Source organism: Prionailurus viverrinus, chromosome A1, assembly GCF_022837055.1.
Source record: "Prionailurus viverrinus isolate Anna chromosome A1, UM_Priviv_1.0, whole genome shotgun sequence".
In the NCBI taxonomy this organism is placed as follows: Eukaryota; Metazoa; Chordata; class Mammalia; order Carnivora; family Felidae; genus Prionailurus; species Prionailurus viverrinus.
Window position 1 is genome coordinate 125,214,106 of NC_062561.1, and position 27,388 is coordinate 125,241,493.

General features: G+C 39.6%; 1 protein-coding gene across 6 annotated transcripts in view; it reads right to left on the reverse strand.

Moving 5' to 3' along the window:
* The window catches only part of ANKRD55 (ankyrin repeat domain 55), a 266,719-nt gene that overhangs the window by 150,553 nt on the left and 88,778 nt on the right, over positions 1-27,388 (reverse strand). For all 6 annotated transcript variants that reach the window (XM_047841107.1, XM_047840811.1, XM_047841042.1 and 3 more), the window contains one exon: positions 24,282-24,391. The gene's annotated coding sequence lies outside the window, so the exon portion shown is untranslated. The remainder of the gene's footprint in view (positions 1-24,281; positions 24,392-27,388) is intronic.

Here is a 27,388-nt window from a genome sequence, read left to right on the forward strand (position 1 = left end):
GCTGGTGCCAGGATAGCTTTTTCAAGCATCAGGGTTTTTAAAGAAACAAAACCCCAAGAGCCAGATGGTCAAGATATCCACATTTGATGTGCACGGCCTGCCTATAGGGAGGTCTGTGTGGAGTAAACTATTGCCCGAATGATATGGCAAAAGGGCCCCACAAAATCCCCGTCTTCAAAATATCTCCCTTATTACCCTGTAATGGGTGCCCAAGCTTCTACCATTAAACATTTTATTTGTTGTATTTAATATAGTGATTTTCTAACTCCTTTAAGCTGCCAAAACTCTTCTTGTCCATTGATTTTATTCAGAGGTCTCATAAACAAAACATAATAGCACAGATGCTGTAGTTGAAGGAGAAGACCCATCGGATCAGGCCCACACTCCTGAGACACATCTGCACACTGCTACAACTCACTGAAGCACATTTGAAAAACCAACGGGTTAAGACAGAGTTTCCCAACTGATGTGCACAGAAGAGTTATAGAAGTTGAACATTATTGATCCCTTTGAGCCCTCCGTGGCCCACTGTCTCTCACTTTCATTTATCCCAGTGTGTGGAAAAAATATTGTATGTGCACTGGACATGAAAACAGGTTAAGGAGATCTAGGCAAAGACAGTGTGCTCCAAGAGAGGTTATAAAACTATATTAGTGCTGGTTATTAACACTTTAGCATGGACCTTCCCTCCCTCCCTCAAATTCTCAATGTAAAGGGAATATATATCAAGGAAATTAGGGAGATGAAGGAAAACCAGCACTCTTAGGAAAGAAAGAATTGAGTAGGAGGCCATAGAAGAATGCTGGAAGCAGGCTTCTGGATGACCTGGAAACCAAAGGTATGACACTAAGACAAGGGAAAAGGACACTCTGAGGAATGGAGAGGGTCTGCCGTGAAGGCCTTACTTTGCTACCTGGTGAGGATAAGCCCTGCTCCCCAGTGTCAGCTCAGCCTATGTTGAGATCATGCACTCAAACACATATTTTATTTCTGAGAGATTTTCACAGTGGAAGTGCTCATTTGGGAGACCCATGTAAGTGGTTCGTTCACCTGGAGGAAGGCAGACTTGAGTTTTGAAAGGGTCAATGAGTAATTCCCAGTGGAGACCCGTCACAGAAGAAGACAGGCCCTGACAGCCTCCGACTGAAAAAACAAAGCTGCTTCCCACCTCCTCCCTCCCCAGCATCCTGTCCTCTTCCCTCATTTCTCAACTTCTTTTCCCATCGTTGTGACTCACAAGTGTCAGCCACTGGAGCAGCTCTCCATTTCGCAGCCCTCAGAGATCTCATTGTGAGCCCTTTCTTCTCATCCCCATCCACTTAATGTCGGGCACCAATCCAGACACGATCCCTTCTCCAAAGGCGCCCCCTGAGGTGCAGCTTCCTGGCAGGCACCTTCCACAGGCAAAAATGATTTGCCTCTGAGGACTGATTCGCCAGACGGACAATCTGAGGTTTATGGTTTTCCAGCAAGGGGTTTCACAAAACCTTGCCAATGCCCCTTTTGCCATTGGCCAATTCCCTTTCACTGGCTCTCCCTGCCTGTCATCTGCTTTGTCAGCCAAAACCCTTTTCATTTTTCTCAGCTTCATCTTGGACTCAGGCCTAGGAAGGCCTGTCAAGAAGATTCCTGACGTACGAAGTTTTATGACTCTTCCACCACCATCCTGAGAGGCACCCCTTGTTCTTCACCTCTGTGTGTTTCAGAGGAGTGCATTCTTGTGTCTTACATAGAGCGTATTTGACTGAAATTCCAAATGAATAATAGCACACATAATTATTTTCAAATGAGAGTTAAAATCAAATGATGTGACAAAACGATGGGAACAGAATCCTCAAGAGAAATTTAGGGGAAAGGGAGAAACAAGAGGAAGTGAGACTAAAATAGAGAATGTCCTTGTACAAAACTGAAAATCTTTAGGGAGAATCAAAAACTACACCCAAAAAGGTGTAGTTGTTTAAGATTCAGGAGGCCTTGACCCTTGTCTGAATCCACTCGTCATCTAAGCCCTTCTTCTGAACACTCTGGGCCTGTCCCAAACGCACTTGCCTTTTTCTTCCCAAATTGCTCGTTATTTCTCAGCACGATCTCTCTGCGTCAGCAAAGTATACTGCTCGCTGCTGTTGCTCAAACACAACTTGCTGTATCCACCCGAAACACTTGCCAAGCATAGTTTTCTTCCCATGGAACAGGCCTGGCACCAATTTAGTTTTTGTTTGTCTAATTGAACACTTATTGAGGCTTACTAGGTGCCAAGCATGTTACATGCGTTATCTCATTTAATTTTCATAACAACCCTGTGAGATAGGCATCTTACTGTCCCCATTGGAAAATAAGGACACATGAGGAAACGAGCTGAGGAAGTTGAAGCCATTGGCTCAAGGACTGAGTGACAAGAACAGCATTCTGATCTAAGGTAGGTCTGACCAGAGAGCTCAAGCTCTGAACCACAGCACTCTCCCTCACTGGCTCCTCCTTTGCTCAATGAGTTTAATGTTTAATGAGTTTAAAGTTTAAATTACTTTGAAATTTGGGACAGAAATGACCATCACTCTGTTGGCCTTGGAAAATACAACTCCCAAGCCCACTGCTGTTCAGATCAGCAGGAAAACCAATCTCTCTCTCTCTCTCTCTCTCTCTCTCTTTTTTTAGCAGACACTAACCCTTTCCAGCTGCCAGACACTGGAAGAGGGAGGCAGCTGAAACCCAGGGGATCTGCAGACAGTCTCTCTTTGCATGGCCAGGAGTGCATCCTGGCCTTGGCTTGAAGGCTGGTGGCTCTGTTTCCCATTCCCCAAGATTCAATGCAGAGCCCTCTCCAGGGATCTGCTGCAACAGTTCTTCGAGAGGAAATGAGGATAATCCCTTACCCTCCACCCTTTGGTGCTCCTCTTAGTCAAGAGATTTCCACACCAACCCTGGCCTGACTCTGCAGTGAAACCGGCTTAGATTCACTCGGTCACATCCTGAGGCTCCAGTCTACCCTGTGGGGAACAGGTTCCTCTGCTGTTCTCCTTTCAACCAGCTGGCTCATACATAGCAGGATCAGCCCCTCCCTCTTGTCTCATTCTTCCCTCAAAGTAGTTTTGTTTCAGAGGCTTCTTTGCCTTTTTTGGTTTTGGGTGGTGGTTGTGGTCACCCACTGCCCCTTAGTTCACCTCAAGAGATTTCAGTAACTTTGAATCACAGGGAAGAGGGGTTGGGGCTTTAGTTCCTTCCCTCACAGAAGATCCCTAAAGTTCTCATGCTAATTTACTCCCACCACTCTCAGACAAGTTCAAGTGCTTTTCAATATCTTTTAAAAAAATCAGACTTCACTGGGGCATCTGCGTGGCTCAGTCGGTTGAGCGAATGACTTGGTTTCAGCTCAGAATGTGGTCTCATGGTTAGTGGGTTCAAGCCTCGCCGTGGGATCTGCACTAACAGCAGGGAGCCTGGTTGGGATTCTCTCTCTCTTTCCTTCTCTCTCTGCCCCTCCCCCCACTCGCATGCATTCTCTCTCTCTCTCTCTCAAAATAAATAAACTTAAAAAAAAAGTAAAAAAAAATCAAGTTTCACCTCACCCTGCTACAATCATAACTCAGTTCTCAGGGGAAGCCTAACTACTTCACTGCTCCTTTGCTTCTACCACTTAGCTCTTAGATTAATTTTGGTCCCACAAGCAACCTAAAGTTTGTGAACCCATCCAAGGCTGTTAGGACTCCTCAGAGCCCAATAATTGGTGTTCACTGACTAGGGCCCTGGAACAGTCTATGTCTTCCTTTTTTCCCTTTTCCTTTTCTTAGCAATGTTTGGAGCAAGGATGAGTCTATTATTGGCAAGGCTGTTTGGACTCTTCAAAGGAGAAATGTCAAAGGCAGGATCCTGTGGGGGTTGTAATTATTTTATTCTCAACCATCTTGCAGCCTTTCTGTACCAGACCTCTTATATGTAATATTATAATGTAGCTGAGTCATATTTCTAAGTATTTTATCTTCAACTTCATCCCCAAGGGACATAGGGAGCATAGACTAAAGATTCAGGATGAGCCTGGGAAGGTTCAGGGGCTTTAAAACAAGCTGATGAGCATACATTTGGGAGAGATTCTCTTCCTTTTTCTGCTCTTCTTTCATCTGATCTCAGTTGGTGCCAGCCAGCTCCCAGCCTCCTGGCCCAGCTGCTGCCCTTGGCTGGATAAGTAGGGGCATTGTGTGGGGGAGGGGTATGTACTATTTCTCTTTAACCTCTGTATTCATCCTGCTTGATTACCATATACACCATGATAGGTTTTGCATTGCCAAGGCCAGAATGTATGAGGATGTTCCTTCCCCTTTGGGTATTCTATGTTTTGAACATAATACACTGTCAGGAGGAGGCACAGACAATAAAAGTTATTTATTTCTTAATTAACTTCTATTGCCAGGCATTTTACATACAGTGTCTTATTTAATCTTCACAAAAACACTGCAAAGGGGATTTTATTCCATTTCTTTAGGAAATTAAAGATGAACAAGGATCATGGGCCATAGTAACATTTTTTCTAGATATGTCTCCTGAGGCAAGGGAAATAAAAGCAAAAATAAACTATTGAGATCACGTCAAAATAAAAAGTTTCTGCACAGTGAAGGAAATAATCTACAAAACTAAAAGGCAACCTACAAAATCAGAAAGGGTTATCCAATAAAAGGATAAAGAACTGATACAACTCAACTGATATATAAAGAACTGATACAACTCAACACCCCCAAAACAAATAATCCAATTTAAAAAGTGGGCAGGAAACATGAACAGACATTTCTCCAAAGAAGATACACAGATGGCCAACAGATACATGAAAAGATGCTCAACATCACTTATCATCAGGGAAATGTAAATAAAAACCATAATGAGATATCACCTCACACCTGTCAGAATGGCTAAAATCAAAAACGCAAGAAAAAACAATTGTTGATGAGGATGTGGAGAAAAAAGAACCCTCTTCCACTGCTGGTGGGAATACGAACTGGTACAACCATGGTGGAACGGTATGGAGGTCCCTCAAAAAGTTAAAATAGAACTACTCAATGTTCCAGTAATTACACTATTGGGTATTTACTCCCCAAATGCAAAAACACTAGTTCAAAGGGATACATACACCCCTATGTTTATAGCAGCATTATTTGCAATAGCCAGATTATAGATATAGCCCTAGTGTCCATCAATAGATGAATGTACAAAAAAGATGTTTATATATATGGGTATATTTATGAGTGAATAATATTCCATTGTATATATGTATATGTGTGTAAATAATATTCCATTGTATATATGTATATATACATATATTATTAGTATATATGTATGTATATATATTATAGTATATATGTTTATATAATATATAATTAGTATATATTATATATATAGATTATGTTATATGATTATATATATATGTATATGTATATATATATACACATATACACACACACACACACACACACACACACACACACAATGAAATATTATTCACCCATAAAAAAGAATGTAATCTTGCTATTTGCAACAATGTGTGGATGGAGCTACAGAGTATAATACTAAGCAAAGTAAGTCAGTCAGAGAAAGACAAATACAATATTATTTCACTCATGTGTATAATTTAAGAAACAAATGAACAAGGGGAAAAAAAGAGAGAGAAAGAGACAAACCAAGAAATAGACTCCTAACTATAGAGAACAAACTGAGGGCAGGTGGGTGGGGCGATGGGTGAAATAGGTGATGGGGATTAAGGAGTGCACTTTCTGTGATGAGCACTGGGTGATGTATGGAATTGTTGAACCACTATATTGTACACCTGAAACTAATATAACACTGTATGTTAACTATATTGCAATTTAAAAAATTATTTTTAATTAAAAAAAGAAATTTTAAAAAAGGATGATTAAGGAGCACCTAGTAAGTAGCTTAGCTAGCAAATGGTGGAGCAGGAATTTGAATCTGAAGTCCCACTGTCTTCCCACTGCTTGACTCTTCCTAGTAGGTGGTGGCTTCTCACCTGAGCTACAGCCTTCCCTTGGGGGAGTTAGCCGAGGCAAAGACAGCATGCTTCTCTATTTGATTATCCTTTTTCAATCACAAAATATGAAAGAAGATAAATCTAAGTATTACGTACTATTACAATGTCACTCCAATGGATGACTAATTTTAAGGCAAAACTAAACACTTCCCAATGTAATTAATTCATTCTATTTATTGAAGTATGGTAACATCTCACACTTGAATAAATCCTGAATTTCTAACTCACTCTCAGATTTTCAGTTTTGAAACGTCTCCAGTTTCCCTTAATCACTAGAAAGTTCTGCAGCTTTGGTATCACCATCACACTGCCAGCATCTCTATAAGGGTTCTTCTAAAGTGATTAGAAGCAAGACAACTATAAAAGTCAAAGCCTGTCTTTGCACTTATTGAAAGTGAATCATCTAATTGGATTATTGTAAGGATAAATTGAGTTACTAGATTCAAAGTATGTAGACAGAAAGATCTCAGTTAATTTTAACTATTATTATCAATAATGTTTTCAGCTGTCCTAAAAAAAGAGATGTATCCTTGACTACTTTCTAGTACTGCTATTCAGCTGGCAGTAGAAGACAACACTGCTTCATCAACTTGAGGGGCTACGTGGACCTGGGAGAACAGTGGCACAGTCCCACGTTTGGGCAAAGGACAGAATTAGTGTGGACAACTGGGTACTCCTTGGTAGTGTAATATGAGATTGCACTCAAAGGAGAGGGAGACTCTTTTGGTCCAGCTCTGTCTTTTATAGTATAAGTTATCATCTTGTTATAATAAAAAAGGATCAAAACACAGTCTTTCTAGAGAGGAGAAGCATTTCTTTTGTTTTTATTTATTCATTTTTTGAGAGAGACAGAGACAGCATGAGTTGGGGGTAGGTATAAAGAGGGAGAGAGAGAAAATCCCAAGCAGGCTCTGCACTGACAGTGCAGAGCCCAATGTGGGGCTCAAACAATGAAACCACAAGATCATGACCTGAGCGAAAAACCAAGAGTCAGACCCTTAACTGATGAAGCCACCCAGGTGCCCCAAGAGGAAACTCATTTCTAATTTCAGCAGCATGACTCCAGCCATGGAAAGAAAACTGCATCTTATATTAGAAGAAAATAAATAAAAACATTAGTAGTAGTTATCTCTGGATATTAAGACTACTATAAACAGTTTTATTTAGTTTTGGGGGGCACTTCTCTATAACTTCCAAAATATTTGATGAGTATACTTTACTTCCACAATAAAAAAGTTAAAAAAAAATAAAGTTACAGGAATTGTATAAATTGATACCCAAGGTTCCTTCTAGTTGGTCTCTTTTCTGTCAACATTTATTTTTACGACAGCCCTTAGGTTCCCCCATCATTTTCTTTTGGATATACTAATGAGATGCCAAAATTAATGTTTATCTTAGTAAGCCTCATTTCAGGAGCAAAAACCTCATTCTTAACTTCTCTTCTGACAGTGTGCCTCTGGCTGAGTTTAAAGCAGGGTAAATTGGACAGATTCTAGGAAAAACAATAGAGTTTATTGTAAATAAAACCCAAAAAAAGAGTACAGGAGTACTCAGCTCTAGACCAGGAAGCTTAACATTACTTGTTTGGGCTGAAGCTCCACAAGTCAGTCTATCTGACATCATCCTAATTTGTAACATTTTGCTCAAATACTTAATCCTTCCTAAAAACCCCTGCATTCTATTAAATGTCTCTATCTAATATTTTACAGACTTGTCAGCCTGCAGAACTCTTCCAAATCCTTGTAAGACAAACTGAACTTTTAGACTGAAAAATGAACTCAAAAGACACCAGAAACTTCACAATCAAATGAGACGCTAATGGAAGATTAAAAAAAAAATCCTTCTCATTGCATTTAGTTTTTTTTCTACACATAATTTGGAATATTCCTTTTTAGAAAATACATTCAGAAAGTCTTAGAATTAGTGACTGATTAAAAAAATGCTTCTCTAGGGGAACAAGTTCATTATTTACCCAAATCATTACTTCAATAATAAACAGGTGATGTGGTGCCACTTAAGGAATAATTACAGTCAACGTTTCTGTAATGTAGACACTGGTCTAAGCATTTTACACATAATTAAATCATTTGATTCTTGTAACAACCTTGTGAGGAAAGACTTTGTTACCTTCGTGTTACAAGGGAAGAAACAAAGACCCAGAGAGATTAAGGAAGTGGTTCAATGTCACATAATCATCGAGTGTAGAATTAGGATTTGAACCTTGGGCAGGTTGGCTCCAGAGTCCATGTTCTTAACTACCGGGTTATGCGGCTTCAACTTGATTGTCAGACATAGAAAAAGGGGTGTCATGTGGACTACTGGACAGTTCTTGGCCTCTGTCAGCATCCCCAGCAGCATCACCACCACCGTCATCACCAGCAACAACCGTAAATACTGTATATATACTCATGGCCTAATCCCTGAACTGTGAATGTAACCTTGTTTGGAAAAAGGGTATTTGCAGATGGAATTAAATTATGGATCTTGAGATGAGTAAATCACCATGGATTAGAGGGTAGACTCTAAATTCAATAACAAGTAAGTATTCTTCTAAGAGAAAGGCAGAGGAAGATTTGAGACAGAAGAGAACACAGAGAGGCGAAAGAGAGAACATAACCATGCAGTTAGAGATTGGAGTAAAGTGGCCTCAGGTGAAGAAATGGTGACAACCATCGGAATCTGGAAGAGGCAAACAATAGATTTCCCCTAAAGCCTCCCAGGGGAGGAGAGGTCCCGCTAGATTTCAGACTTCTGGACTCCAGAGTTGTGAAAGAATATATTTTGTGGTAATTTATTACTTTAGCCTCAGGAAACTAATACCTAGTGCTTTCCCGGTTTCAAGGTGTTTTAGTATATGTGATCTCATTTGATCCACATACCCCTGCACCTCATAATAGTTCACTTTGGGGATCCAGCTCCACCATAAAATGACTACTGGACCTTGTGCGAGTCATAAGTCTCTCTGGTCTCTATCCCTTTATTCGTAAAATGGGTCTAATAACAATGCCTGCCCTGTACCCTTCAGAAAGATGTCTGGAGGATCAAAGGTAAAGAATTCATGTGAAAAGTTGTCTTTGACCCGGAGCTATTTTTATGCAGGAAGTCTCCGGTGACAACTAATTCACTGCCTGGATAAGGATGTGGGCACTGTGAACATACACCTGCTGGGGCATGGGCATGCTACTGCCACCTTCTCCAGGACCATTTGTTGTTTGAACCCAGTCTCTCCACTGGGAATCATTGGGAAACTAGGACAGGGACAGAAATTTAACAAGGCAAAGCTCTGCTGTGGGTCCAGTGATTGCATGAGCTGAAGATTGGTGTCATAAGGCTGGCTTCTCAAGAAACATCTGGTGTAAGAGCAGAAAAGCAGAGAGGCTTGTTGCCCAAAAGCCCTTGCTCTCTGCATGATCAGAAGCCAGGGACCACCCCAGAAGGTGTGAGTGGAAGTTCATTTTCCTGCTGACCTTTCATTCCTAAGCCTTTGGGTGATGATGGCTCTGAAAGGTGGTAATTAGTGCCAATCGAGGTGATGTTTTTGTGAAGCTGACACCTCTCCATTAGGAAATGGACTGAAGCCAGTGGACCAGCCACTCAAGCAGGGCACAAAAAGCTAAATAATCAATGCTTGGCCAAACCTTGCACAATTAGTGTCTTCCTCCAACCATGCTCTAGTGCACAGTGGAAACCCTTGCAAGGATGGAAAATGGGAGCTACAGGGTTGAATGGCACCATAAGCCTTGGAATAGAAATATAAACAATGACAAGGAAGAAGAAACACAATGGGAGAGAGAATAGGAATGGGGGCAGGGTAAGTCAGTGTGCTTACACGGGAACAGAATAAACCCAGGCGGAAGAGACTAGCATGTATTAAAGTCAAAGGCACTACTCTAAATTCAGTACAAAGCAATTTACTGATTTTTAATGAATTATGTCACTTGCATTCTGTCAAACTTCTTGCCTCCTGTTCTTCCACTCTTTATTCAGTCTCCACAGGTACCTAGAATTCTACTAAAACTTGGCTTCATTAAGGAACAAAAGCTTCACTCCAGTTATTACAGTACCTTCTAACTTTCTCCTCTTTTTCTTTAGCCCTTTTTCTTTAGCCCATACCTTTGTCCACACTTAATTACAAGCGATATTTTAAAAGACAAATCTGAATGTGTAACTCTCATGCCCAAAACCATCACTGGCTTACTATTGCTATTTTACTTAAGACAAAATCTAAGATCCTCAATACAACAAATAACACTTTCTGGCTGCTGCTGACCTCCCCAAGGCCAACCTCATGCAGCTCCCCTTATCACTTTGTCCTGTCCTTTGCACCTTTCTTTGCTGGCTTGGAGGCCTTCAAACAAGTTACTTTATATGTACATATGGGAATATATCTGTATGTGTGTGTATATGTATGCATGTATTATGGAAACAGACAATCAAGTTTGATACGTATCTAACCAAGAAAGATATATATTGCCTTAGCCTGGGAAGCTCTTGCCTCTGCCCTGTGCCTGACCAATTCCTACTTCCTATCCCTCTGACACACAGTAAGATCTTCCCAAGCCCCTGCTCCTCACTTTTGATCATGTTTTCTTTATTACTCACTCTCACACTGCTTTCTCTTTTTCCTTGATAGCACTTACCACAACTGTTATATATACATGAAATATAAGTGTATATTAATATATTAACATACATATAAGTGTTGTTTGCCTTTTGGCTCTCCTACTAAGTTGTTTGCTCAAAGAGGTAGGGACATATATGCTCTGTTTCCTGCAATAAAGCCACATACTTTACCCCAACTCCAGATATTCTGATATTCAGTTAGTCAGGAATTAGGGTGGGGGCAGGGTTGGGGCATGGGCCGTTTTTCAAAGTTCTTCAGGTGATTCTAGTGTGCAGCTGGGTTGGGGACTGTTTATCCATCCTTTCAATAAGGAAGGAACGAAGGCCCAGAGAGGTCATTGACTTATTCAAAGTCTTCAAGCAGCTATTAGCAGTGGAAATGAGGACTCAGTGGAGCCTTGCCTTTTTATACACTATAATGTTCCTTCACTTAACTTGGAGAAGCTTTGTGAAAAGGATAGAGAAAGATTCCTTTCAATTTTTTTGCATTCTTGCAAAATAATTAACTCGTACCTGTTTGCATAGGATCTCTCTGGTTTTAGTGCTATAAGAAGGGGGAAATGGAGGCACCTGCATGGCTCCATCAGTTGAGTGTCTGACTTTGGCTCAGGTCCTGATTTCATGGTTTGTGGGTTCAAGCCCCGAATAATTGGGCTCTCTGCTGTCAGCCCACAGCCTGCTTCGGATCCTCTGTCTCCCTCTCTCTTTCTGCCCCTTCCCTGCTCTTTCTCAAAAACAAACAAACAAACAAACAAACAAACATTAAAAAAGAAGGGGGGAATAATGCTTCTTACATAATTGTGAAGGTTAAATAAGCTAATATTTGTAAAGCCCCGAGCACAAAGCCTGAGGAGTTCTAAGAGATCAATTACTATTAGCTTTTAAAATGTTACAAGAGTCTTTGGAAACGAGGTAGAAACACTCTTCCTTCTTGCCTTCCTGCCTTCCTTTCTTTCTTCCTTCTTTGCTTTGTGCTTTGTTCTTTTTTCTTAATACAGGTGTAAATATACAATGGAGATGTCTCAGGAGGTGTAAAAATTGCTAGAGCAATAAAATACCTCTTTTTTTAAACCAGAACTCGTTACTGTCTGTCAACTTTAAATGCCACCCACACATCCCTAGGTAGTATAATTTCTCCCCACCAAGTGAAAGCATTTCAAGGTGCTCAATCATTAAACAGCTACTTAAAACAACTCTCTTTCAGGGTTTCTCTTTCCCTTGGGCATCCATGCTTGTTACTTTGTCAAAGTGCCTATTTCCTGGAATCAGGCTTCAGCAGACTGCCTGGATGTTGCTTTACCAGACTAATTGTTTTTGTAAGGCAGCACTGGAGTCCTCGGGATACCAACTGAATTTAATCCATGTGGTAGCTCTGGGAATCAGGAAATGATAACTATGTGGAACTTACTCTGCTAGCATTTGCTTATTAATTTGTTTGTTGTTTATTTTCCACATAGGCCAAACAAAAGATGGATTTGGGGACAACTCCATCATGGTAACTGGGGTGTTCACTAGTCCTGGCTATCTTTGTGTCTTTAGCAAATCCACATTAGAAATGACAGTTCATTTGTGAGTCCATGAACTAAGCAGAAATGCAGCAAATCAGAGAATTTTTGAGAATGGGGCTTTGAGGATTACCTCATCCAACCCCCTTGAGAATATTGCTCATTTAATATTTTGTTAATGCAACATTTTGCAATCTATCAGGAAATTCACTAGTATCATTGCCCATCAAATAGTGACAAGAGGACTTGGGGAAGCTGCAGATTTTGATATGGTAGTGAAGTGGGTAGGTGAGGGGAGAATAAATTTTGTGTGGGCACACACCAGGGAGCAAATCAGCAAGGAAGGGACGCTCTAGGATGATTGGCAATCAAGAAAACATTAAATCTACAAAGTGAAAACCCATCTTTTGTGAAAGAAAGCAGATCAGCAGTTGCCTGTGGCTGCACAACTACCACTGAACTAGTTCCTCAAATGAGTGACTTGGCATCACCCTTGAACGCTGACCAATCAACTCAGTCACAGGTCCTACAGATGCTACCCTTTAGATGTTGTTCATAATCAACCTTTTCTCGCTATCCTCATGGTTACTCTCTTGGGTCAAAACTTCAAAATTGTTACTTTTTTTTTTTTTTAGGTTTTGAGTTGGGGATGGAGGTATGGAAAGAGCTAGACTTTCATGGCCATTCTCAAGATTTTTGTTGACTTGAACCTGAGTATGATGTGAGATTAAATGATTTTAAAAGGATGTTTTCCCCAGAGTCCTAGAAAGATGCTCAACAGAACATAATTGAATGTATGGAGTATAAATTAGAACAGCCAGGAAATAAGGTAAGGAGACCAGTTGGAGGGTCCTAAAAACAGGTAAGATGTTTGAAGATTTGACCTAAGACAGTGACCATGAGGATAGCAAGAAAAGTGTGACTAAATGAAAGAAAATATAAATAAATGTGTACAAGGCTGGGCGCTGTGCTTGGCATACTACTGGATTCAGGAGAGGACTCTGAGAGTGCTGAATAAAGTAGCAAGCCATTTCTGATAGAAATTCTACACAAGGAAATCCCTTAGCCTAGAACATGCAAAGGCAGACAAAAAAGATGTGGAAATCTGTGCGCGCACACACACACACACGACTGTATCAGCATTTCATCACTCTCATGAGTAAGTGCTACTTTCTTGACTCTTTTATCCCTTGTAAATGATCCTGCTCATAATGTTTATAATAAGGCGCAGCAGTAATAAAAATGATGAAAGATAAATGGATGTATTTAAAAAGTAGCTGTGCAAAAGATTGTTTATGTTGCATGGCAGACCATTTTTCATACTAAAAGTGGCTAAATTTCTCTGCATAAATCATGATCATGTTCAGTGCTTTTTCCTGTAAAGACTTAACTGAAAATGCATTGTCTTCTCTAAACTCTTCCAGGTTTAACCTCTAGTCTTTGTATATTGGACACTGGTTAGCAACAAATGGCTTATTGTTGGTTTTATCTGAAGGTGAACCGCTTCTCTCTGGGGGAATGCTAATTCATGAGAAGCCCACAGAGCTCTTTTTTTTTTTTTTTTTTTTTTTAATAAAAAACCATTAGTATTCATTTTTGGCCTTGACATAAAACAGAGAATAGAGGATTTGGGATCCAAAAGACCAGAAGTGAAGACCCTTAAGAGAGATTCTGTTTCTTCCTATTGTTATGGAACAAAAAGGGTGTCAGGACTGGCCTTCATTGCTCTTTTCTAGGCCTTCCTTTCTCAGTAATTCTTCCCAGTAAGAAAGAATTACTGTTTGTTTTTATACCATCAATCTCTCCATCTCTCCACACCCCCAACTCTCCCCAGCTGACTACTGAAATCTAAAGATGTTTATCAGATATTTCTCTTGCTTGTATTAAGGGTTTTGGTGGATGAAGTCAGAACAAACTTGTCATATACATAAGCTTTATACAATCATCATCACCAACACTGATTTCAACATCTTCATAAATAAGAACATTATTATAGTGTCTATTTCATATTGATCATTTACTACATTCCTGGAACTGTGCAAGAATTTTTCATACATTATTATCTCATTCAATACTCACCCCAACTTCATGCAGTACGTAGTAATATTGTTTTCATTTCATGTATGAGGAAGTTGGAACTTGGAAGTTTAAATGACTTGACCAACGTCTCAGAGGGTGAAAGTAGCAGAGCCAGGACTGAAACCAGGGCTCTCTGATTGCAAACCCCATGATCTTTACCACTGTACCATACATATGCACATAAGACAAGTACTCTTCATTGTTTATGGCTTTTTACTTTAGGAATTTTTTGTGGCAACACCTTAATCCCAGGCCTAATTTCATGGCCACCTAGAGGCATATACATATCCTACCAACTCATCTTAAGGCTGTTCTGAGCAGAATATAATTACAATGGTAAATCTTTTTTTTTTTCTTTTTAAAGTGGCCATTCAAAATAAAACATGTAGCAGTTCTTACCCTCACTAAGTGTGATTTGTGGAGAGCTGATTCTTTGTAATCTTAATTCTATATTTTCTGTTCCTGAGTTGCTTTTCTAAAAAGCCTTTATTTGGAAGCATTAAATCAAAGAGGGAAACTTAATGTGAATTTAAGAGCAGATTAGTTTATATTGATTTTTAGTTTTATTCCAGTTCTGTATTTGAATATCACTTAGTAAGCAAAACAGTAGCAATCTTCTTGACTATAAGGAATAAATTATAAATTCCCATATTCCCTAAAATAGACTTTACAGAAATAAACTTCACTGATATGAAGTTAATTTGAATCCATCTACAAAAAATTCATCAAGTATGTATATATTTAACAAGAATGTACAATACTTGTACACTGAAAGCAACAAAACATTGCTGAATTAAAATAGCAGAATTCACTGGGAGAGATATACTATGCTTATGGACTGGAAAACGTAACATTGTTCAATGTCAATTGATCTATAACAGAGAATAAAGAGGTTCAGAGCATGCCACTCCAAAATATGCCACTTTGGAATAAGGATTATTTTGAGCTGAAGGCAGTTAAGAAAAAGCAGCCACATGGGTCATGATCTCATGGTTCATGGGTTGGAGCCCTACATCAGGCTCTTTGTTGTCAGGGCAGAGCCTGCTTGGGATCATCTGTCCCCCTCTTCTCTCTGCCCCTGCCCCACTTGGGCTTCCCTTTCTCTTTCTCAAAAATAAATAAACATTAAAAAAACTCCAAAATCTTTATGTAATACAAAAATAAAGAAATAAAAAAAGAAAAGAAAAGAAAAAGCCACAGGACAAGCTCTCTGCCCTCCCCCTATCTGTATGAAACCAAAACACAAACTCCTACTGTTGAGTTGTCCTCCTCCTATTTCCTTACCAGGAAGGGGGGCCTACCTTATCCTTTGAGGTGAGATGGCACTGCCAGTCTATAACAAACAAAACGCACTAACTAGACCTCATCATCCATTAGCTTCTCTATATATTTACCATCCCACAGTTTGTGACCCCTAAAAGCCTAAACCCCTTTTCCTTTATTGTCACTTCTCTTTATCTTCCTTTGTTAAATTTTTATCTTCCTTTGTTAAAATGCTATCTAAAATTTTTATCTTCCTTTGTTAAAATGCTATCTAAAATCCACGTTCTAACCACTCCTTCCATTTATTCTCTATATATTTACCATCCCACAGTTTGTGACCCCTAAAAGCCTAAACCCCTTTTCCTTTATTGTCACTTCTCTTTATCTTCCTTTGTTAAATTTTTATCTTCCTTTGTTAAAATGCTATCTAAAATTTTTATCTTCCTTTGTTAAAATGCTATCTAAAATCCACGTTCTAACCACTCCTTCCATTTATTCAACACTGAGTTTCTCCTATATGTATATGCACCACTCATGTTAATAAACTTGGCTGTTTTTCTGTTGTTAATCTATCTTTTGTCAGTTTACTTTTCAGTGCCACAGATACAGAATCCAGGAGAGTAGAAGGAAAAGTTTTTCCTCCACTATAGGGTCAAAAAACTATGGCTCATGGGCCAAACTATGGTTCATGGGCCAAAGCTGCCTGCTTTTGTAAGTAAAGTATTATTGGAACATGGCCATACCTATTTTCATTTATCTATTGCATGGGTCTTTGTGCCACCCCCACCAATCTAAAATACAGTAAAACCTTGGATTGCAAATAACTCGTTATGCAAGTGTTCCACATGACAAGCATACATTTCTAATAAATTTTAACTTGATAAATGAATGATGTCTTGCAATATGAGTTGTACATGAGGCCGAATGTCAATGATCACAACTGAGCCACTGGTTCTTGAAATTCACTTTGGTATACAAGTGCTTTGGATTACAAGCATGTTTCCAGAATGAATTATGCTCGCAAACCAAGGTTTTACTATCTGACCCCTTAGAGAAAAAGTTTGCCCACTCCTGAGCTACAGATGTAGCATAATCTCAGCTAAAATCCAACAGACATTTTTGGCATGTAAAAACTGACAAGCTAACTCTAAAATTTGCATGGATATTCAAAAGATCTAAGTTAAAAATCTTGAAAAGTGACAATGTTGGAGGGCTGATAGCACCTGATTTTATTTATTTTTTTATTTTTTATTATTTTTTTTTGTTTGTTTGTTTTTTCAACGTTTATTTATTTTTGGGACAGAGAGAGACAGAGCATGAACGGGGGAGGGGCAGAGAGAGAGGGAGACACAGAATCAGAAACAGGCTCCAGGCTCCGAGCCATCAGCCCAGAGCCCGACGCGGGGCTCGAACTCACGGACCGCGAGATCGTGACCTGGCTAAAGTCGGACGCTTAACCGACTGCGCCACCCAGGCGCCCCTAGCACCTGATTTTAAAGTTAATTTGTACTGCTTAGGGCTCTGCCACCCAGTTGGCATTTTTCCTAAATGCCAACCTCTTCCTTCCTTCTTGAACCTCTTCCTTCTTGATCCTGACTTTTAAGGAAGTCACTGCTTGGGAGAAACCATTTCTTTGATGGGTTTGTATAGGGAAAGGAGACAGATTTTCATTCCATAGCTTTTATTCAGTTCTGATGAATAAACGAACTCGATGCCTTCCTTCCAAGGTTGGTACATATGAGTGCCACTCCAAGGGGAAAGACTTTCATGGAAGGATTTCTGCATCAAGCAGTCCCTGACTTGAGTGTCTCCCACTCCCTGGGATTCTTCCACCTTGGCCACTTCTGCTATAACCACTTATGATTCCACTGTTTCTCTTATCCTTCTTGAGTTCAAGTGTGGGGAAAATCGAAATCCTCTTCTTTTTCTTGTTCTTTTTACCTCTTGCATCATCTAGTATCCTCTACCTCTTAACCTCAAAACAAGCCAGTTAACTGATGAACCTTATTTTTAATTGGCAAAAGACTTCTAACATATTTTTTTTAATGTTTATTTATTTTTGAGCAACAGAGAGAGAGAGTGAAAGTGGGGGAGGGACAGAGAGAGGGAGACACAGAATCTAAAACAGGCTCCAGGCTTCAGGCTCTGGGCTGCCAGCACAGAGCCCGATGCAGGGCTTGAACTCATGAACTGTGAAATCATGACCTGAGCCAAAGTCGGATGCTTAACTGACTGAGCCACCCAGGCACCCCTAATTGGCAAAAGACTTTTAAAGGCTATGAAAACCAAAAGCAGAATAATCAAGGAAATAATGAAATCCACAAGTGTCTAACTTATAGAGTTTGGCTTATCGATCTAATAGTACCAAAATTATGTATAAGATATTCAATTTCTGTTTGGTCCCATGCTTTGTCTCTGGATCTTTGTCATCCTTGGGTCACTTCTGACAGGTGTGAGGTGATACCTCACTGTGGTTTTGATGATTAGTTATGGCAAGCATCTTTTCATGTGTCTGCTGTCCATCTGTGTATCTTCTGTGTCCATCTTTTCTTGTTTTTCCCTCTCTCCAAAGAAAGGAAGCAAAGCCCTTCATATACTTAGAAACTGTGGCTTAAGTTTACTTTCTCCAGGTAGATCTTGTTATCATTCTCTTAACCAGATTTGTCGTTCTTCTCTAAATTTTCACCAAGTACTGCATTTTCTTCTGCACTATGAACTACAGCTGCAAGTGATAGTCTACCAAAGGTCTGACTTACGGTGATTATAAGAAGATTATTACTGTTCTATTAATGTTCTCTTAATATCGCATTTGGTGCCCAATCTAGTCACAAGACTATATCACTACTTTACTTTCTGATTCTGCAAATATTTTATTTAAATATGTATGTGCTTACCCAGTTTACTAATTCACTTGAAAATGTCTATCATTATTACAAAGGACACTTTGTTATTTTTTTTTTCCTATGTTCCAATGAACTTGTTCACTGCTGGGAATGGAATTCTTCATTCTGAGAATGAAGCAGAGGGGTCATAAAACTACATTCTGCATATTTTCCCTATTTTCTATGTGTGCATTCCTTACTGATTTAGAAATTATTCAAGTTTTCAAAAGAAGAAATGATTTTAAATAGGAATAGTTAAAACATTCTAATGCATTAGTACTTCCCTCTGGGGTGAATGTTAAAAATAGGAGTTATGTAGGTGGATACAGAAAAACTAAAAGTAGGAGGAAGAGGGAGGAAGCACTCTAATTTCTACTCAACACACAACTATTCAGGCTATTCAAGAAGTGATGGGATTTTAGGTCAGCCAAATTTGTGAAAGATAACCTGAAGGAGAAAAGGACTTGAGGATATGGTTATGGAATGTAGTCCTCTCTAACTCACCCCTGTCTTTCCCTTTAGATCATTTTATACAGAAAGAAGGCTTATTATCTCTAGCAGTAAAGCTTCTTCATGAACACAGTTTAGTTATGGAAACATACTCCCATTTGTGATCTCACAAAAACAAAGTGGACTTAAAATATTAGCATTATTTCTTCATGTACTACTTCAGTATGTAGTATGAAAAATAGTTTCATTATTTTTGAGGTTTCAGGGCTTAAAGATCAAATTGGGTTAACGAACCTCCCTTATTGACGTGCAATGGAGAAATTCTTAAACTATATGATCAAGATCAGCTAAATGTTGTAAAAACCCCAATATCTCAAGGGCTTTTAAAAAGGTTTATTTCTTGCTTTCACAGTATAATGCAAGTCTCTTGGAGGTGGAGGAGCAGTGAGGGAGGGTCTCCTCCAAGAGGGCATTTGGGCTTCTCACATGTGGAGGTTATGCCATCTTCCAGGACCATGAGGCCCTTCTGGATTCTCTGCATTGGGCTGGCAGAGAAGAGAGGAGAGGGAGGGAGTGGAGGGTAGAGCCTGGTAGTGATGGCCATTGCTTCCACCCACATTCTTTTGGGCTAACTGTAAGGGAGACTGAGAAATATAATTTAGCTGTGTGCTCAGAAAGAAGAGGAAATAAGTTTGGTAATCATCCAGCTAGTGGCTGCCATATCATTTAAATTAAAGATCACACATTAGCATCAGGGAAGCTTAATGTTGCCCCCAGTTGGGGTTCCTTTGGGCTTGCAGTGAATGCTTTAAAAATTCAAATTACTTTAGGGGCACCTGAGTGGCTCAGTTTGTTAGATGTGTGACTTCAGTTCAGGTCATGATCTCACAGTCTGTGAGTTTGAGCCTAGCGTCAGACTCTGTGCTGACAGCTCAGAGCCTGGAGCCTGCTTCATATTCTGTGTCTCCCTCTCTCTCTGCTCCCCCTCTCCCTCACTCTCTGTCTCTTAAAAATAAATAAAATTCAAATTACTTTAAAAATTTGAATATGAGCAGAGTTCACATAAAAAAAAAAACTATTATTTTTGGGTTCTCTCCAAAACTCAGAAGATCTAACAGATCTTTTGGACCTGCTTTTCCACTTGATATTAAATGGCTGGAATGAAGTAGCAGCTATCCCCTTATCCAGAGGCCAGCTCTCCAGTTAACCCTTGAGCCTGCTTCACTCACTGTGACCTGCCTGGCCTCTGAAGGAGCTTACACTTACATTCTCGGGTCTCCATAATGACTTAATCTTTTCTATATTTTATATCTTGTCACTAATATGCTAATAACAACAAGTGACTTGAATAGATTGATTTGGGTCTGCAGTTGTTAGATTATGCTTTAATCATGGTGAAAACTACTAGCCAACTCTTTCTGAAACTCCCTTTCTCCATAGAAGTAATGCTCTAATTATGAAAGAATTGAGATACATATTTTATTTTTAGCTTAATCACTAGTTTAGTCATAATTCACATTCTGAATAGGAATGATAATCTATCAGGAACACTGTTGAATGTGAAAACTTTGCTTTCCTATTTCTGCCTAGGATTAATGCTTGCTGGGCTTATAATCTTAAAATCCTTTTTATGGACTAAGAGCTCTTTACAGAAAAGCAGGCCTCAAGCAACAGAATGGTCCTTAGTTTGGTAGCAGAACAGTTTACAGAAATATAACCTAATTCATGGCTGTTGATTATTGGCTATTTGGGGGAGAGGAGTGAGGTAGGGTAGATTTGATGTAGCTATAAAAAAAAAATACACCTTAAATAAAAGATAGATCCCAATACAGCTCCTTTGTGTCTCTTTTAGTTTAACTTGAAATTGTTCCACAATTGACATTTGGAATATTAACCTACATTGAAGGGGAGGCTTTTGGGTGCATTTTATTTTTTTTTTATTTTTTATTTTTATTTATTTATTTTTTTGGGGGGGTGCATTTTAAATGACAGTTATAACTGCTTTGTTTCTTTGAAGAACTCTGCACAGATATCTAAGAGTTGAGTGTTAGAAGTCCGTATGTCATTCTAAAAAGAAGGACATAGATTATCAAACTTAAAATCAAACAAATTATCTGCAAAGAAATTACCTCTTAACAACCTGGACAGGTGAAAAAATATATATAAACATACGTAAGGCCAATTAACACAAAATGAAAGCACTACATTATATTGAGAGCTTTATCTCTTTTGTTTGCCTTTTTCTTAACTGAGCAGAGATTAAAGTGTTATTTTTAAAAGTCACCTGAGGGTATTTTAATGTTCCTGGTGAATTTGCTTATGCATGTAAAGGCAGCCTTTCTATTGCTTTTCAGTTCACATGTCTGGATTTATTTAGAAGTTATATGAATTCTGTGTGAGAGAAGTTTTGTTTCGGTTTTTAATTTTTTTAAGTGTTAATTTATTTTTGAGAGAGATAGAGCACAAGTGGGGGAGGGGCACAGAATCCAAAGGAAGGTCTAGGCTCTGAGCTGTCAGCAAAGAGCCCGATGCAGGGCTCGAACCCACAAACCGTGAGATCATGACCTGAGCAGAAGTCAGATGCTTAACCGACTGAGACACTCAGGTGACCCTTGGAGAAGTAATTAAAATTTTTTTTTTGTTTAATGTGTATTTATTTTTGAAAGAGAGAGAGAGAGAGAGAGAGAGAGCACGAGCAGGGGAGGGACAGAGAGAGAAGGAGACACAGAATCCGAAGCAGGCTCCAGGCTCTGAGCTGTCAGCACAGAGCCTGATGCAGGGCTTGAACCCACAAACCACGAGATCATGACTTGAGCCGAAGTCAGGCGCTCAACCGACTGAGCCATCCAGCTGCCCCAAGAAATTTTCAATGAATTTGTAAAAGCACCAGTGGAAAAACTGACATTGTTTTCAATTTTTATTAATGATTTGGATAAGGGTAATAAGATACTACTGCAATTTTAGACTTAAGTCAGCCCCTGGTATCAGAGAATAAAGAAATAGCAGAATTACAAATTCTGGCGAAGACAGAAAAAAAAAATCTCCTTTGAGAGAAAATATAAATGGAAAATTTTTAAAAAGTCACCTTGAATGACCATCAAGGGGAATTGTCACTGGACAAAAAGAGGTTATTGGATGATGTGGGCTGCAAGAGGCCCAGTGAAGGCAACCAGCATGATTCCAACTCACTCAGCTATAAATCTTCACCCAATGCTAGGAAATAGTAATTATTATCCTCTTGCCCCAGATGAGGAAACTGAGGCTCAGACAGATTGATCAACTTGCCCAAAGTCCATAAGCTAAATAATTAAGGCTGTAGGCATTCAAGTTCAAGGCCCCCAGGAACCAAAGTCTGAAATGAGAACACCGAAGAGTGAATATAGAGAAACAGCATACCAAGAGAGACTCAGGCTGAACAGAAATGGACAGCAGCTTAGGTTTTAAATGTGGTTCACTGACTAGATGACTAAAAGGAGGAAGTTTCAAAAGACCTGAGGCAAAGTGGGCTGAAGGATGTAGTAATTCTCCCTCCAACTCCCAGAAACCAAGGCCAGAGCGTGGGCTTAACCAGGGCACTTTGGTACCAGAAGGATACATACTGGATAGATTCCAACAGAGCAATAAAAACAGTGAAGGGAACAGAGATTTATCTGTTGGAAAGATACACAAATCTAAGTGCCTCAAGCTTGCTTGAAAGGGGAGGAGGGTACCATGGACGGCAACTCTTTGAAGTGTGCACAGCACTGAGGAGACAGTGTTCTGCCATGGGGGTGTACCTGGGAGTTAGAAGTGATGAAATGTGGACAAGAAACCTCTGAGCTGATAGCAGTAAATGTTTTTTGGAAAAGCTTCAGGATAACTCCTTCAGGCTCTGATGTTTCACTTTCCCTGACTCACTTTTTTTTCTGAGATTCCAGTGTCTCCTGAAGGAACCCCTGTCCTATGCAGCCCCCACTGCTGCACAAGGAATGCAGGCTGGGTTGGTCCTCAGGGATGTTGCTCCCAGGGGCACAGCGGAGGGAAGATCCAGATGGGCTGGGCAAGGTGACTCATTTGGTTTTCCTCCCATGGTCATTTCTATGAGTCATACACTTTCATCCAGTCCAAAATATGGGAAAGTAACATCAAAAAGCTTGTCTAAGATGTTGTTATCAAATATTTAATGGAAAAGAAAAATCCCCTCTTGTATGATCTGTAAAGAAATGTTTATTTAGGCTTTCCATTTGTTGCTATTTCTTTGCTTTATCAGCATCCAGGAGGTGGGGTAAGGAGAAAGGAGGATGTAATCAAGACAGAGTAAGATTAAGGCAGCTCTGCACTTCTGGTCTGAGGCAGTGACCCAAGCTTCTGACCCCTGAAAAGAAAGGTCAAGCTCTTTTCCAATAAGCAAGGACTCCTCTCCTGAATAAGACAGGCATTCTAGTCAACTGAGTATTCAGCTCTGTGTTTGTAAGAGCATGGTGCCCATGTCTAGATGGCTGGAGATAGGGTAATGTGGTGGGTGGGCAATGTAGAGCAGGGACTTTGACATCAGATGGATCTGGCTTTGTCACTTATTACTAGCTATGTCTCAGGCAGGATCCTTGACAGCTCTGAAACTTAGCTTTCAGATCTATAAAATCACTATTATAAGAAAAATAATAGTAATGGTAATGCTAACAAGTCTATCATTGATTGAGCTTCTTACTCCATACCAGATATTGTTCTATGGACTTTACACATACTATCTCGTGTAATCTTCACAGCCCTAGATAACGGTATTAATATTGTCCCCATTTTCCAGGTGTGGAACCTGAAAGGACTTGCCCGATCATGCGATTAGATAGTGGCACAGGCAGCAGAATATCTGCCTCCTCAGGTTGTTATGAGGTTTACTAGAAGTAAAGCAGTTAAAGTAAAGGTATTAATTTACACTAAATGTACAACATATACATGCTTTTTTAAAACTAAAAACAAGGAAGGGGAAACTCCCTTTCTAATTGTCCCAATTGTTATCTCTTTCTTTTTAAAATAAATGAGTCTCTCTACTGTCAAGATCCTATGTAAGAGTAACACACAGTATTTCTTATGTTTTAATCCAAACTATCTAAATTTCATAGACATCATTTGCACAAAAGCTGTGTGCAACACTTCATACTAGGCTAGTATGTATTCCCCAGCTCTGTTCAAGAAACCACTGTGTTCTGCCAATCAGTCAAATTAAACATGCAGAAATCACTGAAAATTTGCTCTCAGTAAACATGCTCACAAATCCTGGATCATACTCCAGAACAAAATAAAATATCTTCTCTACACATACACGTGCAACTCTAATTGGTGTTCAAGACTATTTTGAAGATGATGCTGAGTAAAACTTTCTTACCCTGCATGCTGACTGGTGTATTAGTCCGTTTGGCTGCCACAAAATACCACAGGCTGGATGGCGTAAGCAACAGAAATTTATTTACTCACAGAGGCTGGAAGGTTCAAAATCAAGGTTCCAGCAGGGTTTGGCTTCTGGTGCGGGTTTTCTTCCTGGCTTGTAGATGGCCACCTTCTCACCATGTTTTCCCAGGCCTTTCCTTGGTGCATGTGAAAGAGAGGAAGAGAACCTTATAAAGCTACCAATCCTAACAGGTTAGGACCCGACCTTCATGACCTCATTTAACCTTAATCACCTCCTAAACATTCTAGCTCCAATTACAGTCACATTAGGAATTAGGGCTTCAAAATATGAATTTTGTGGGGGACACAATTCAGTCCATGGCAGTTGGTTAGTCTAAATTGAATTTTACACAGAGGCCTACATATTTCTGAAACTCATTCATGATTTATTAAAATTTTCTATAGATTGTGATCATCACTAGGCCAGTAATTGCTGAAGGGCTGTGAATCAGGTGCTTGTGTAGTCCATGAACAGATGAGATGTAAAATAGATAAGATCTCTTGGTAAAGCAGAGTGAAAAGGGTCTCAGAATATAGGGTGGTGGTGTTCTTTCTAAAAATAAGTCTTTATGGCTATTGTGCTCCTGATAACTGAAGATATTTGGGAACATAAACAAGTTGCCCAAAAGCAAAAGTTAGATCTGGAAAGGAAAGAGCCCATTCTGCAGAAGGAACATGTTTTTTCCAAATGGTTTGCATAATTTCCTATGTAGCTTTCATGTTACAGAAAACAAACACTTAGGCGTTTTGGATGACTATGTGGACAAAGTTTCCATGTCTCTAAAAATTCACTGGGGCGGGATTAGTTTAAGAAGTATTGTTAACTTTCCTTCCTTATGTCATTTAAAACTTTGGAAAATATGAATGTGCTTTTGGGCTTTTCTTGCTTGTGGACTTCTTTACTTTCTCTCTTTGACCATAGGCATGCTCAAACACTGGGGATATCTTTGTATGTGGGTCAAAATGGAGGAATGGGGAAATGGGAAGGGTTGGATTTTAAAAAGTAGGCTTTTTCAATTGTAAAAACCCAGAAAACAGTCAGATCCTGGTGTTCAAAATAGGACCTATTTTTAAGGCTATTGTCTTGAGAACAGATTTTCAAGAAAAAAAATTTTAATCTTTCTTTAAGAAATCAAGATTTGGAGGTCCTATTGGTTCTTCCCACAGGGTAGCAAAGAATCACTCTTTCAGGACAGTAAGGCCAAGATTTGCTGTTTTATGGTGGAAAGTTTATAGGATGCAGTGACCACATGTTAGAATCTGGCTTCTCATAGGGTATGGTGGCCAAAGAAAAGCCGGTTAAAAAGACCTTCATGGCCTAGGAGTTATTTGAATAGGTAGAGGGAACACTGATGGCAAAGAAGGCTGGCTCCCACTTTCATACGATCCCAGGAAGAAACTAAATTTCCAGCTGCAGACTAAGCCAGTCTGCAGGATAGAGTGTTCAGGCAGTGGAGGCCCTAAGGTTTTGTGCCTCTATTTCTGTGTGAAAAGCCTGTGAGTCTCCTGGGGCCTTCTGTGGTGTTGTGCGATAGAGCCCCACATCAGGTTCTGTGCTGTCAGAGATTCTCTCTTGGGATTCTCTCTCTTCCTTTTTCTCTGCCCCTTTGTCACTTGTGTCTTCTCTCTGTCTCTCTCTGTCTCTGTCTCTCTCTCTCTCTCTCAAAATAAATAAATAGAGAGTGAGGGAGGCAAACCACAAGAGACTTAAATACAGAGAACAAACTGAGGGTGGATGGGGAGGTGGAGAGGGGAAAATGGGTGATGGTCATTGAGGAGGGCACTTGTTGGAATGAGCACCGGGTGTTGTAAGTAAGCCAATTTGATAATAAATTATATTCATAAAAAAGGAAAAATAAATAAATAAATAAATAAACTTAAAAAAAATAAATTCGTATTGAACAAATGAAGGCACCTGACTGCCTTGAAGGGTTGGCCCCAGAGTTAATTTGATCCAGAAAAAAAGTACAGGTCAAAAGAATGCTTATTGTTTTGCCATTTTCTCGTAGTGGAAAGTCCCAGCCAGTTACCAATTAATAATGAGTATCAACACAATTTATCTGGTGCTTAACAGAGGGTGACTTCTGAAGATAACTCCACAGACAGAGCCTATTGTGAAACAGGGTGAATTCTGCCACAGTGTATTCCTTCTCTGGTCTCAGACTAATCACTTAACTCCTGAAATGCCACACATGGAAAATGTGTTCTGTCATCAGCCTTGTATGAATTAACAAGACTATGTTCCATGTTCCAGAAGCACAGCAGGACGATGCAGATGTCACTGGGCTCCTGGCTTTGTGAGTTTATGTGCTGAAGGATATCTGGGTGAAAATCAATGATATAAACACAAAGGAACTATTATTAGGGTCATCATATTGGCATTCTCATATTGAATCAGGTCAGGGGAGGATGAGACAAGGGCAGGACTTGGGCAAGTGACAAGACATAGTAGCAGTGGGAGCAACAGTGCTGGGTAAACAGTTGTAAATCCTCAAGGCTAGACCTTGTTAACATTTTACAGAATTCTTTGTCTCTTTTAAGCAAGCTACAAAGCAAGAAAGAATTCACACAACCTCTTTGGAGATCAGTGGGATTTCTCTGTTTCTGTGGGAGATCACTAATCACAAACTAATTTGTACCTTGAGATTCACCAAGTTGGATTTAGAAATCAGGCACATTTTGCTTAGCAGCTTGGAGGAGACAGCTGTAGGTAGAGGTGGAACACACATAAAAATGATTGCTTCTCCTACTAATTGAAAGGAAACTCCACAGTTGGGTTAAGAGAAGCTACCTAACACTCTTTCTGGTGCCCTTTTGGTGACTTACATTTGTTCTTCCTGCCCTATTTGGCATCTTGGCACACTAAGTTTCTGAGGCTTTGAAGAGCAGCATGTTTTGGGTCATTTCTCCACGGGTGTAAACTGAGGAAGGAAGGAAGTTTACTCTCAAAACACATGAAGCAAGGGTATGATTTGGGGACAGAATAAGAAGTATTAATATTTTGTTGAACATAAATGGCCAAGGAGCTGATTTCGGTAAGAAGCTTCAGGCAGAAATTTCAAACTGTAATGGCTGTCAAGTATTAAGGGGCAAGATGCCACTAATTCCCAGGGGATTAAAAGTACTGCTAATTT